Here is a 15,340-nt window from a genome sequence, read left to right as displayed (position 1 = left end):
ACTCGAAGAGTAGGAGGAAATTGAAGTGTTATTGAAATTGACAATCATTACATTGACAGCTTTAACTTGAAGTTCGGCCTTTAGAGGCTCTTGATTGATGCAAGACTCTAGCGCTAGACTCTTAGACTCATTACTAGACTCGGATCCAGACTTATCCTCTGACTCGGACTCGCTCATCATAGATCCTTCGCCCACAGTAATCTTGAACATTTTGCCATTTGGAGTAGATATCTTGAGGGACTTTCTCCAGCCATCATGCATTGGAAAGAGTTTCTTGATTGTCTTCGAGAGCCCTAATACAAGCCTCAACTTCAACACGGTCATAGAGCTCATCTACAGCGCTGCCAATGAAATCTCTTAAATAGGATTTTGAGAGAATGAGTCCGAGCACCTAGTTACCACATGATTTTGAACTTTAGAACTTGGACTTCCCGACACATGATATGATATGCATGCAATGAATGAGACCTAGACTTGACTCTGAGTGCCAATCCGAAGATTCGGGATTTTAGATTTTGTATTTGTATTCGAGATTTGCAACCCGTTGGAAATATTTGAGAGGAGCTTCATTCTTTTGTGGAGGTTTTCTCCTTGTATTAGAACTTAGAATATTGAACTCGGACTATTTTAGGGGAATTTCAACCCATTGAGAATTTGAAAATTGGACTTGTATTATTTCAAGGGATTTTCAACCCATTGGAAATATTTTAGGAGGTTGGATATTGTATTATTTCAGGGGAGTTTGAACCCGATTGAAAGGGAATTGATTTTGTATTATTTCAAGGTAATTTCAACCCGTCAATATTTTAGGGGAGTTTCAACCCATTGGATTTGGAATATTTCAGGGGGATTTCAACCCATTGGATTTCGAAGTATTTTAGGGGAATTTCAACCCGAAGAATTTCGAAGTATTTTAGGGGAATTTCAACCCGAAGATAGAATGTGGAATTTGAATTTGTATTATTTCAGGGGATTTTCAACCCGTTCGAAAATTGGACTTGTACTATTTCAGGGGATTTTCAACCCATTGGAAGTATTTGGAATTTTGTATTTGGGAACAATGGAAGACAACGATTTTTTTGTAGCTTGAAGATGCATTCGAAATTTGGATTTGACTCGGAATTTGAACCTTGAAATGAAGACGCACTTTTGTATAGGGTATGAGGCTTTGAGTTTTGAAAATCCCGGCATTACGCCGCCATGGATTTGAGACATTGGATTTGGAATTTTGAAAGTCCGGCATCATGCCGCCGTGGACTCGGAATTTTGAAGTGTTTGATCATGGAATTTTGAATTTGAAATTGAATGAGGAAAATTTCGGCATTACGCCATCATGGATTTGGAATTGGAAGGTTTTGAATATGGGACTTAAGATTTGGAAGATTGAATTTAGAACTTCGAACTTGAGGTTTGAAATATGGAATGGGAAAGTCGGCATTATGCCGGCATGGATTTGGAACTTGAAATTTTGAGTATAGGAATTGAAGTTTTAAAGTTGAACTTGGAAGTTTGAAAGATTGAATAGAAAAGTTGGCATTACGCCGGCATGAGTTTGGACATTTGAATTCGGGGCTTTGAGATTGGAATTGGCAACTTGAATTTGAGGTTTGAAAGATGGAATTGAAGATTTGAATGCTTGAACTAGAAAATCCGGCATGACGCCGTTGGATTTGAATTTTGAATTTGGAATTTGGACTAGAAAATCCGGCATTAAGACGCGGTTGGATTGAACTTTGAATTTGAAACTCGGAATTTGGACTGGAAAATCTGGCATTACGACGCCGTTGGATTGAAGTTTGAATTTGAAACTCGAAATTTGGACTAGAAAATCCGGCATTATGACACCGTTGGATTGAACTTTGAATTTGAAACTCGAAATTTGGACTAGAAAATCAGGCATTATGACGCTGTTGGATTGATCTTTGAATTTGAAACTCGAAATTTGGACTAGAAAATCCGGAATTATAACTCCGTAGGATTGAACTTGAATTTGGAATTCGAAATTTGGACTAGAAAATCCGGCATTATGACGCCGTTGGATTGGATTTGGAATTTGTGCGTGAGGCGTGTTTAAGGGCTTTGAATCAAATGGAGTGGCCCTCCTAAAAGACCTTAAATCGACGATTTTAGATGCATGAGGCTTGGATAATTCTCCTAGGGGTTTGGTTTCCTAGTTGGAGGCTAATGGTTTTGGAAAAGCTAGAACTCGAGGTTAGCCATTCACGCGTGCAAATACGCCCACACAATGCACAAGTAGCACGTTGTCACACTAACATGGATATGAATGCGACATGCAAAGTTCACAACCTAAGGTCGGTCTAAGTTTTGTATGATGCAAGTGGTCGGCTTTGGGTGTCAAAAGATACTCGACTAAGAGGCGGATCCGGCGACAACTTGCACATCCACCTAAGGGACGTGTGTGTCGGCAGACGACCTCCATACTTGACATCGGGAATATCAAGCAAATGCCAAGTTTCGGTAGGCGCGGAAATGGTCACACACTTTGGTCGGGAACCGTATGGAGAGTCACCATTTCGTTGCCCCCGGGGCTAGCCCGAATGTAGAACACATCCGTTTGGGCAAGGTAGAAATTCGTTACAAATATGGTTTTCGAAATATGCATAAAATGCCTAGAAATTGAAAATTGAAATCACACTTGAATATTGTATTTGAAAAGCTCGTTTCTCGACATTCGTTCTCAAGGTTTGGGAGCGTCCTTCAAAATTCAAAAAACAGACTGACTCCCACTTGAAAACTTGAGCAAACGTGGGCAACAAGCCACTGTGCTAGATGCAGGCAGTGGCGTTTGGCGCAGGGGCCTGCGCCTAGCGCCAGTGCTGGCATCCAGAACTTAAGCAGATCAGTGGCTTGATGATCAAAGTCTGCTCGTATTTTCGAAGTTGAAATCAGAAAATCCCCAGTGGAGTCGCCATAATTGTAGGGGGATTTTTCGTACGCTTTTTCCCTTCCTACGGGGGCAATTTTAGAACCTTTGTATCTTTGTATTTTGAAGGAGTCGGCACCAAACATTATTTAGGGTCTCGTTTGGAAAGACCAAAAAGCGACTCTATTAGGATAAGACATTGAATCTTAGAAACGGATGGGGGAGATCCGGGCAAGGGAACGAGATGCTTATTCCGCGAGCTTTAAAAATGATTCAAATGCGTGGCACAACACTTTCGAAAATACCCTAGTTTAGACTATGAGGGTTTGAATTTAGGACAAATAGAACTTCTACTTTGTATTGTGACCACTTTGCTTTAAAGTTAATTTAAGGGAACCTAAGATCGGTTTGTCCAAGAAATTATCTTTGTTAAGCGTGGTGTAACCTTGTATTTTGTTGTATTTAGCATGTTAGGTGATGAAAGCAATAAACAAGTAAAGCAACATCACAATGGAAAATAGGTGCAAAATTAGTAAAGTACAAGACCACCTAGAAATGGACTAGGAGGTGAAACCACATTGCCTAGAAGTACTAGGCAAGTAAAGTTGCGGAATTGAAATTGCATAATTGAAAGTGCGGAATTGAAATTGCATAATAAAGTGCGGAATTGAAATTGCATAATTGAAAGTGCGATATTGAATTTGAATTTTAGCACATGAGATCCGAACGCCAAGCGACACCTTAAGAATAAGTACGCCCGACACGAAATCAAAGCAAAAATCTCTACTTTAGGTCAAGTTGCTCGACCTAAAATGTCTTGGATTTTGAACATAGAACTTGAACTTGAAAAGTTTGAATCTTGAAATATTGGACTTGAAATATCAAACTTGAAATGTTGAACTTTGAAATATTGAACTTGAACTTGAAATATTGAACTTGAACTTGAAATATTGAACTTAAGAGTCTTAAATCTCAAAGATTGAACCTTTTAATGTTGAAAAGGTTTGATCTTTGATATGCTCTTATTTTGAAATGATCCTAGTTTAGGGAAGTGATTACAAACAACCCTAAACATTATTGGATCTTGAAATTTGAAAAGTGGAGTCTTGAATCTCAAACATTAAACCTTTAAACATTAGAAATGCATCATCTTTGATTACTCCATGTTTTGAAGATGATTCTAGTTCAAGGAAGTGATTACAAACAACATTGAGCATCATTAAATCTTGAAAGTTTGCATTTTTGAATCACATAAAGTTTGAATTTTGTAAGAAATGTATGATTGTTGTAAGTGACACTTTTAAGATTAAAAGTGCCAACTTACTAATCATTTTTGAAAGAGAAAATCAAGGAAACATGATTGATTAGGGTTGGGATTCAGAATTACCTAGTTAGGTTTAGGCAAGAATTCCTTTTAGAGCTCCAAATTGCTTAGAACTTGGAAATTGTATGAGATTTTGGAGGATTTTTGTATTTTGATTCAAGTGGCAATTTTTGTATTAAGACGTTGTGGTTCGATTTTGCCTCCCCATAATGCTCAAAATTATAGGACAAGTTGCTGCTAAACGCCAGCTCACACCAGCGTCCAGCGCAGCTGCCAGCGCCAGGCGCTGCTGACGTGGCGCAGAAGCTGCCAAACAAGGACGAAAGATGCGTCCTTGTTTTGGCTTGTAATGGTGTATTTGAAATGAATTGTACGAAGTTGGCACGTAGTGTTTGCTTGATGATTAAGGCTTGGTTTGCGTCTAAAAACAAGCCGTTTCGGGTTTTTGAATTCGGTTTTACGGGACGAAGCTCGGCTTGCTCGGTTTTGTGGGTCGGCGCCCGAATTTGGGTTGCTTAATGTCATTTCGACTGGAAAATGCCTTGTAGAACCAATGGGATTGTCCATTGGGTGAGATTGTACTTGGATTTTGAAATTGATTTTTGAAAATTGTATTTTGTACCGAGTTCCGGAATGGGAACGGCCTCGGGGATTGGATTTTGGCTCTTGGATTTTGGAAATGTTCTTAGCAATTGGGACTTCCGCACGGAGTTGCTCCAACCGCCTAATAAGGATAATGGTATCGTCATCATCCCAATGGGGAGACACGATTTAGGTGTCTACAGTACTATTTGCTTTTTTTATTTCTATTTTTTTAAATTTTAGCCAATACATCAAATAAATTTACCCACGTGGGATTCGAACCCACATATTTGTGCATTTGCACAATGCTCTCCCATTTGAGCTAATAGGTTAGTGTTGGTTTGAGAAAAACTTAGTCAATGCAACCAATCGCATAACATAAGTAGTTATATAGAGATCTTTACAAAAAAAATACTGTGGCATAAGGTCGTACCTAGTTTTGTTCCAACGAGAATTATTGGAACACCAGGTGCATAGTGCCTCAGCTTAGGAATCCACTGAAATAGAAATTTTGAAATCAATGAGCTAATTTTAAATAGCATAACATCAAGAATTGATATTTTATAAGTACCTAATTTCAGGAAAGAACAAAGTTATGATGTAGTCCTCACTTTTTTGGCAACATTTCTAGCCTTGCTAATCAATGAGAACGCTAAAATAAATTCATCAGCTCCACGATAGCTCAGAGATCTCAATCTATTGTAGTCTTCTTGACCTGTAACATGTGATATAGCAAAACACTAGTCTCAAATATCAAAAGGATAATTTTGAAGATAGGTAATTGAACGGGAGTAATTTGGAATACATGAAAATAATAGAAGGACAAACAAAGAGAAGCATGAATCTTACCGGCAGTATCCCATAACCCTAGGTTGACTGTGTTACCATCAACAACAACATTAGCACTGAAGTTATCAAAATCTGTAGGTACATAGCCCTGTTCAATCAAGAAATAAAAAGGTGAAAATGTCGCAAAATCATCCCCTCTTTGCTGAAGGATGTTGAGTTGAGTAAAGTCGAAGTAAGTAAAATCAATTTATGGTGGATGAACTCACAAATTTCCATTTGACCAAAACCTGAAGTGCTCAAAACTGAGAGTTCCCCTAGACTTTTATAATACACATATAGTTGCATAAAAGTACCTGTTTATTGGAATTTTAAATCTCTGATTCCATAACCTGTATTTCTCCTGAGGGGATAAACATGTGAGCTAGCTGTCCTTGTTCAGATGACTAAAACAACATAGCTTCAAAGTACTAGTTACCTATTGACAAGATTAACCATATCAAAAGGAAAAGAAATGCAGCTAACCTTGAATCGGGGGTTTAAGTTTAGTAGATTCATAAACTAACCAGCAGGTTCCCTGGAAAAAAAATTACAGTTTCCTACATGTAATTAACAACAATTATCACAAACATCGGAATAAAATTCCAGGTTTTAGAGCCTATAAACAATAAAATTACCTTAGGAAGAACATTAAGTTGGAACATTCTCCATTTCAGATTTTGCGGCATAAATCGTTCCCGACCTGAAATAATACATGCTTCCGAGTAGTCACACATGAATTCAATGTAACATCAAAATCATATCGGAATTCACCAAAATAACTCAATCCAGATAGAAATTACAACAAATATGTAATAAGATATTAATTCGATCACTTTCAATTATAGATGCAACACTTTAAAAATTCAACATTCATATCAACTACAGTTGCTGAGCTTCGATCACAACTTATGATGGGCGGCGTCACTGCTGCACCAGTCAGTTTTAAACCACAACGACAAAATTGTGCGCGATTTTTTCAGTGAATGGCTGCAGTCTCCTCACGTTACCAACTCTATTAGCTGTTCAATTCTTACAGCTAAAAGATTTTGCAGTTTCAAATTCATTTACTGTCTCGTATTGCATAGATATCTCTATACGAGCCTCAGAGACTTCTAAGGGCTTCAACTTTTCCTTCTCGTCTAATATACCAGAAAAAATCTCTATAGTTTAGGCACCTCTTTGCATCAGCAAACTTCTCTAGACTAACCAATGAGACCCTTGTTTTTAACTACCTGCCTATCAAAACTATAATTCAGCCTACGAAATACTACAAATTTTGTTGCCGTCAACCTTCCATCAAAAAAGGTTACAATCAGCACATCTTCAACCCAGTCAAAACAGAGCCTTTAAAAGCAATCCCAAAACTTATCATCTCGTTGTTCTACCAAATCATCTCAAACATAAAATAGATTTTGGGATAAACACTCATTTTTTTTTTACTTTTGCAGTTATACTCAACTTATATACAGGACATTCAAACAATTAATTAATTATTGATGCAACACTTAAAAATTCAAAATTCATATAAACACAAACTATATTCTCTTGTATTCAGACAATAAGGGCACAATTAAACGCATACGAATTCACAGAAACATCTGATAAATAAAACTTTAGAAAAAGAAGAGAGAAATTATTACTTAAAGTTGCAATTATTGAACCTGAAATCACCTGCAAACACAAAACCATAAAAATCAAGGTCAGTAATCGATCGCCAATTGCAAATTGCAAAGACACCAATCAAAAGGAAAAAACCAGCAGAAACCACAATTTGTTGAATTAAACCTGTAAAAATGCATAATATTCAACAAAACCTTCAATAGATGTTTCAATCAAATCATAGAAACACGTTGAGACCTAAGAGAAAAGAAGATGTATGAGATATCTACCAACAAAATCAAAATTCTACCAGCAAAAAACACAAAATTAATGAAAGAAAATAATCAAACAGAATAGAATATACCAGTAAGTCGGAATTTTACCTAAATTCAATAGAATCGGGGAATATTCGAACAAATTATTAAGCTTACGAACTGAGCAGCAAACGAGTTGAGCAATTCGACCAGTTTTCGATTAAATTAGGGTTTACTGGATAACTTGTGAAGGTTTTTGGTTGGAGATTTAGAGGAGAGAGAGAGAGCAATTTGAGCAGAATCCAATAGGTCGAACTCTGCAAAGGATTTTGGGGGAAAACGAATGAAAATTTCCAGAGTTTATCATTTTGGGTGAAGGATTTCTGGTTGCTGTAGAGTGCGGTAACACCAAGTATGATTAAAGAGGGCAAAATTTAAGTGGTTGTCTTCTTATTTTAATCAACGAGGGCGAATTTTTTACTATCGCCCTATTTGGTTATGCATTTAAAAGCGATCGTATCAACTCGTCGATATTCAAAGGCGAAAACAAGTCGTCCTTTTGCGCGCCTCTTTACTCTTTATTTTTGTAGTGGGTCTAAGTATTCGAAACTTTCTCAATCCTGTTGCGCGCCTTATTTGCAAAAATTCTAAGCTGTATGTGTATAATGGTCCATCAGTAGTATCAATTTTATTTTTCACGTAATAATGAGCCATATAAAGAAAAAGAAGTGTTCAAACTAAAGAAAAAGAAGTGTAATTTAATTATCTTAAAGGAACTAATTACAAGCTCAGAATTCGTAAATCATACATCGACGTATTAAATATGTAGAAATAAGATTTGAAGTTCATATAGTTATTGTCGTAATTCTATATGATCCCTTAATTAAATTAGACACAATAAGAAGATACGAGTATATAAACTGACACAAGCTTGACTTACTTAAACTTTTTTTTAAGGTAAGATGAAGAGCCCTATGTGATCGGAACCCGCACGAGTCAACCTGCCCGAATTAATAGGCTAGACACTTTGAGAGTGGAGGATAGTAGGGGGAACCCTCCCTCAAAGTGCCTCTAGTGGAGATTGATCCCCCAACCTTTTGGTCGGAAGGTGAAATCCTTTCCACTATACCAAATCATTGCTTGGTAAAATATAATAAGACTTCCTTAAACTTGATTCTAACTAATTATTTGTCTTCGTGATAGATTGTTTTATACACCGATTACATATAAACATAAACTAAAATTGTCAGGTTATGATACATATGATATTACATAAATCATGCGGAAACAACCATTAACCCAGGAATACATATTATTTACACATAATCATATAGCATAATTTAGATGCATACTCTTTGTTGCGTGCCCTCCCTAGCTGCGCCCGAACCGAACAAGAACAAGTCTTTAGGACTCCAAGTGTCGTCCCTCCGTAGATAGTCCACAGCACGTCCGGATCCGCCTTAAGATTGACCAACTAGAATCGCCCTTAAGGTACTAGAATTTTTGGCACTTTTGAGCAAGATGTGTGGCTGAATTTTTCTCTCAAAAACTCACTTTGAATACTTTTTTAAAACTCGTTATAAATTGTGAACCCAGGCCACATATTTATAGGGTTATGGAAAGGGAATTGGAATCCTATTCAGATACAAATTAATTAAACCTAGAATCCTACCAGAACTCTAATTTAATTATTTTATCAAATAGAATTAGGAATTTAATCATTAACCGAACTCTGCACGTTTTAGGAAACGTGCACGAACACAAACACTTACGCACACACACACGGCAGCCTCGATGGGCCGCCCATGCGTGCGTGCGAGCAGCAGCCCACGCAGCGAGGCCTGCGCGAGCCACAAGCCCACGCAAGCACCCGCGCGCGCTGCGCGCGCTGTGCGCGCTGCCACGGCCTGCTGGGCCTGGCCTTGCGCTGGGCCTGGCGTGGCTGTTTGTGTGGCGCGCTTGGCTTGCTGGGCGATGGCCTGGCTTCGTGCTGGGCCCTCGTCCGGCAGGCCTCGTCCGATGCTTATTCGTACGATATGCTTCCGATTAAATTTCCGATTCCGGAATTCATTTCCGATACGAACAATATTTAACATTTCCGATTCCGGAATTAATTTCCGTTTCGAACAAATATTTAATATTTCCGTTTCCGGAATTATTTTCCGATTCCGGTAATATTTCCGATTCTGACAATATTTCCGTTTCCGGCAATATTTCCGATTCTGGTAATATTTCCATTTCCGATAATATTTTCCGATACGTACCATGTTTCCGTTTCCGGCAACATCTACGACTTGGATAATATTTATATTTCCGATACGATCCATATTTCCGTTTCCGGTAATATCATCGTTTCCGGAGTATTCATTTCTTGCCTGTGACGATCTCAGCTCCCACTGAAACCAAGATCCGTCGATTCCGAATATCCATAGATAGAGTATTTAATGCCATTAAATACTTGATCCGTTTACGTACTATTTGTGTGACCCTACGGGTTCAGTCAAGAGTAAGCTGTGGATTAATATCATTAATTCCACTTGAACTGAAGCGGCCTCTAGCTAGGCATTCAGCTCACTTGATCTCACTGAATTATTAACTTGTTAATTAATACTGAACCGCATTTATTAGACTTATCATAGAATGCATACTTGGACCAAGGGCATTATTTCCTTCAGTCTCCCACTTGTCCTTAGGGACAAGTGTTCATTTCCTAATTCCTTTGTCGCTCGATGCTTGCTCTTGAACATAAGGTAAGAGTTGTCATCCTTATTATGTCCAGAGGTGTTCCTCGGTTTCAGAGTTCAACTGATCAAATAAACAGATAATCATAGCCTATGATTCATCCGAGCACGGCCATGCATTTCACAGTTTCTAGCTCTCCGAGTGGCCTTGTACAACTTTTAAGCATCTCATCCCGATTTATGGGAGGACAATCCCAATCTTGCGATCTTGAGATTAGACTTCGTTTGATAGGTGATTACCTGAGCGTTGCCTTAATAGCCTCCTTTTACGGTGCGACGGTTGGTCAACGTCAAAGCAACCAGTTCTCAAACAAGTAATCTCAAATCACTCAGGTATTGAGGATTTAGCGTCTAATAATTTTAATGAAATTTACTTATGACAAATTTTCATCTCTTACAGTAAAGTTTCATAGGTCATGTCCGATACTAGTCTTCCCAAAGTAAGTATCTATGCAAATGATTATGACATTGCCATGTCCACATAGTTCAAGAAACAGAACTACTAGTCATCTTGCATTCTAGTCGTCTAACGTTTTCTATGCGTCCAATTTTATAGAAAACTCCGACTAGGGACCATTTTCAACTTTTGACATTCAAGTTCACTTGATAGACATTTCTTAGTCACAGGACTGGTCCTGACAGTCTATCTTGAATATATTGTCAAATTGAAGGGACTCATCATTTAATACTAAACCAAGATTAAATGGAATATGAAAACACATTTCATATATGATAAATGTTCAACCCCAATGTTTTACAACCATGGGCCTCTAACCCATCTTTAAAACATTTCATGGAATTCAAAGCTATGTTTGATTTCCAGTGCTACAACGTGAGTGTTGCTTCTCACTTGTTGCATAGGTTTAGTTATCATGCTTTGCCAATCTTAATATCCTTTTCATCGAATGTTCTTCGAGATATGATGATAAGATCTTTTGAGTTTGTTTATTATGTGATCTAGTCTTTCTTACTTCGATAGTGGTTCTACGCATTTTGCAATGAAGAATCATCAAGTTAGCAGACATGTGATCCACCCAAGTTCAATGAAGAACTCATTAATATAAACAACTCTGTTTTATTGCTTCTTAGGCAATAAGTACTTTTACTTCAACTGTTTAGGTTGCTAGTGATGCTTTGTTTGGATTTGCTTATCCAAGCAGTTCACAGATATGTGGAAGACTTTCCAGCTATATCTTAGAACATATTTAATTTCCCACGCAACAACTCATGGTCTTCAATCCATGTTGCCATTTCAAAACACGATGCTCTTTAGCTCGTCCTTGTCAATGGTTAACTCCAAAGGGTCTTGCTTGATCCTTTGCCAGTGTTTATGCGTGTAGCATCAATATTTAGCATATCTTTATTTCCTTGAATCAAGAAGTAATCCTATGTACCTTTTCAGGTACCATAAGTTTTTCTTGATCTCAATCTAATTGGTCTTCACTTAGATCAATAGAGATTGGTATATGTTCGTCATGCCTAAAGTCATACGATACGTTTTTGGTGATCCTCATATTATATCATACATGATAAATTCTTTTGTAGAATAATTCCCAATTGAATTCTATTCATGTAACTTTAGCTCATTCAATTTCAGTAGATACTGAATCCAGCTAAATTCTTTGACATATAATATAGGTGAAGAATCTCATTAGATTCTTTGATGTTAACTTAGTAAATGCTTATACATAGTTCAAACATCCTTTACTTAGATTTATTCACATGGGTCGAATATCTCCAATGGAGACTTTCGTGTTTGATTTAGTAAATGCCATTACTTAATCCAAAATAATATCATAAGATCTTTGTAAATAGATCTTAATACCCAGTATGTACTAAGTTTCGCCATGGTCCATTATTGATGAATAATTTCAAATCTAAGTCATTAGCATTTGAATGTTATTTCACAATAGAGAGATATGTGTGTGATACACATAGGACCAATTAAGTTTTAAGTACTCCCACTAAACTTCTTATATATCTATAAGAATCATGTATATTTTATGAAACTAAAATACTTATTAGTTTCACTAAAATACTGTTCCAATTCCCAATTGCTTGCTTAAATCTGTACTTAGATTTTATAAGCTAGCTTTCCTTTTCAAGCATTTATTTGGATCCACAAACTCTATGACATACCATGTACATATTGTATTCCATCATTTGATTGAGGAATACGTTTTGTCATCCAATTGCCATATGTACCAATATGCAATCATTGCTTGAATTATAGACTTAAGCATTACGATTTTACATGAGGTTTCAACACAATCCATGCCATGAATTTGCTTGTAACCTTTAGCAACTAATCTAGCTTTGTGTGTGAACACAATTCCATGTTTGATGGTTTTTATCCTTAAAACAAACTTGCAACCAATAGGTGTGAAACTATTCTTGCAAATCAACAAAATTTCAATTTTGTCATCAAAACATTGAGTATGTTTTATGGCCTCTAACCATTTAAAACATTTGAGTCTATATATGGCCTCTAACCATTTTAGGGAATCTGGGTTTCGTCATAGCTTTCTTACAAGTCACAAACTCATTAATCTACATGATAATAGTTTGACTGCAAGTTGTAGGTTTCTTCACTATTTAATAGAAGAATCTCATAGTTTCATTGACCTGATCTCTATGTTTCTTCACTATCTAATAGAAGAATCTCATAGTTTCAGTGACTTGAATTCTATGCCTACTTGGGTATAGAACATCAAACAATAGAATATCAATAGCCACTTGAAAGTCCTTTGAATATTCTGTTCTCCTTGAAGCACTTGTAAAGTCTTCTAAGAGATATCTATTCTTTAAAGCCACTTCTAAAGTCCTTAAAGAATAAGTTCGGATTTTCTGAAGCACTTCGAAAAGCCTCCGGAATGTCCGTTTATGTTTGTTGTTCGCCTCGAAAACTTTCGAGGTCTATTTTCTCCCACTTGTCATTTTGGAAACGAATCTCCAAAAGGACATTATTTCGAGCAAAAAAACATTATGTTCTCAAAAATTCGTGGTAGAAACAATACCCTTGTGTCTCATTTGAATAAATCACAATGAAACATATATCTATACTTGGACCTTAGTTTGTTGAATAACAAACACTAAGCTCCCACTGAGTTTAAGAACTCTTTAGATATATTATGAAAAGATATTCTGAAATTACTTTTCAATAGCTTTGACGAATTTGGTTTAGTTTGGTGGTAGTTGAGCATTTTGTTTTAGAAATTATAGGAAAAGTCTTTATGATCCATCATTGATTGAATCAAGTACTAATCGACTTCGATCATTCCAACTTAGATATGCCATATCTTATGGAGCTAGATTGTGAAATTACAACACACAATCATTGATGATCATATTTGGTCTCAAGTAATCATCAACATGATCTAACCTAGATCTTTATGATTTCTTGCCAAGTGGATTTTATACTTCTGAATCTTTGAACTAGCCAAACAGATTCAACTTATATCACATTTGAGTAAATAAACCTATATTCACTCAAATCCATGTGAAATAATAAAGTCATAAAATCTTTCTTTGGCTTTGAACTCTATCGTCTAGGCGTTCTAACAATAGTTCATATCTTTTGTTACTTTCAACAAGTAAGACTAGCTTGTCTTAAGTTGATCTAGAAATCAACCAACTTTCAAAAGTCCATTAAAATAGAGCTTTTGAATGTTAACTTGTTGATATGGTCTAAGCAACAATGCCAAAGATTAGTGGAACTCAAATCAAGGGGTTGATTTGAACCTAGTAAAGTTCTTTAAAGAGTTGTTTGTTTTAATCAAGCATATTGACTCATTCTGTAAATGACCATTTCATTCAAATGAACAAACAATCAAGCATTGTTTTTGTTCTTCTGAATTTGAGTCTTTCTGTGTTTGAAGCAGAAATTTAGGTATGCTGATTATGGAACAAAATAGCCATTAAGTTCCAGCCTTTGAAAGGACTTAAAACAAACTAGATGACCCTACAACTAATGTAACATTGCCATGCTTCATTTCCCACTTGTAGGTCATTAGTGTATCCTAGCTTCCATTGTTTGAGTTATTATCGAAGTAAGAACCTCAAGCGGTATATGATACCAAGGAAGTTTGATTGCTAGGTTACTTCTCTTTAAACATAAACTTATAGGTAGAAACGGAATCGTAAATTCCTTTCATGTGTTCCTTTGTTTTCCTATTTCTTGTACCCTTTCTTATAGTCTTAAGAATTGAATTCTTTAGTTTTGACTTTTATACTTTGTTAGACATGTCCAATGTCACCAACAAGGTTCTTTACCATTTTAATTTATGTTGAATCACTAGTGGAAAAAATACCTGTTGAGGGGGGCATTTTGGGTTTATTGAGGCGAACAAGGCCCGCTGCGACAGACGTAGCTTCAACAGCTCAGTGATCTGTTGAGGCGGGCTTTGTTCGCCTCAACAGGTGATCTGTTGTGGGGGGCTTTCAAAAGCCCGCCTCAACAACCTCTACAGAAACGCGAAAAATAAGGACCTGTTGAGGGGGGCATTTAAGAAGCCCGCCTCAACAGCCTCCTCTGTTGAGGCTCACTTCTTAAATGCCCCCCTCAACAGGTCCTTATTTTTGCGCCAAAAATTCATATGTTGTTGAGGCGTACATTAAAAGCCCCCTTCAACAACATTAATTTTTTTTTTTTCCAAATTCTTTTAAAATAGGCGGCAATAACCACAACTAGATATATACTCCATTGAGTATTGAAACCTGTACCCAATCAACACCAAAATAGCAAAGGTATGAATCTGCTTATCTTTGATAAATAAATCATTACATTAACTTCATTTATATTAACCCAACAGAGCAAAGCGTATATATAGTACGTATGTTTACAATTTTTAAACACCTAGCTAGTCTAACAAATTACAACTTATATTAACAACTAAAGACAAAAGGCTAGAGAGCTAATCTAACAAATGTCTCTAATCCAGCCACTTAGGTCCCTTTAGATCATGCATTACAAACCTTAAGTAAGGCCGTGTTGACTTTCTTCCAATCGACTCGATCCCTAGCCTGCAAGTTGCATGGAAGGAAAATATATATGAGTACCAAAGTTTACACTCACGATATTGTCTTTACATTCCATTGAAGCATAAAATTAAAAGATATAGTTGCAGAC

The 15,340-nt window shown here is 36.7% G+C and overlaps 1 long non-coding RNA gene across 4 annotated transcripts; it reads right to left on the bottom strand.

The window, feature by feature from the left end:
• Positions 1–5,143: 5,143 nt before the first annotated feature.
• Positions 5,144–7,952, bottom strand: LOC110778824 (uncharacterized). Of its 4 annotated transcripts, XR_008927080.1 has the most exons (8): positions 7,601–7,952; positions 7,404–7,475; positions 7,259–7,289; positions 6,254–6,318; positions 6,102–6,153; positions 5,933–5,979; positions 5,640–5,727; positions 5,144–5,505 (listed from the first exon to the last, which is right to left on the bottom strand). It is a non-coding gene; the product is annotated as an uncharacterized lncRNA (long non-coding RNA). The 4 variants fall into 4 exon arrangements; XR_008927078.1 differs by having other exon boundaries at positions 5,640–5,979; XR_008927081.1 differs by lacking the exon at positions 7,259–7,289 and having other exon boundaries at positions 5,640–5,979.
• Positions 7,953–15,340: the final 7,388 nt, after the last annotated feature.

This window comes from Spinacia oleracea, chromosome 2 (assembly GCF_020520425.1).
Source record: "Spinacia oleracea cultivar Varoflay chromosome 2, BTI_SOV_V1, whole genome shotgun sequence".
NCBI lineage: Eukaryota > Viridiplantae > Streptophyta > Magnoliopsida > Caryophyllales > Amaranthaceae > Spinacia > Spinacia oleracea.
This window is presented reverse-complemented; position numbering and strand designations above follow the sequence as displayed.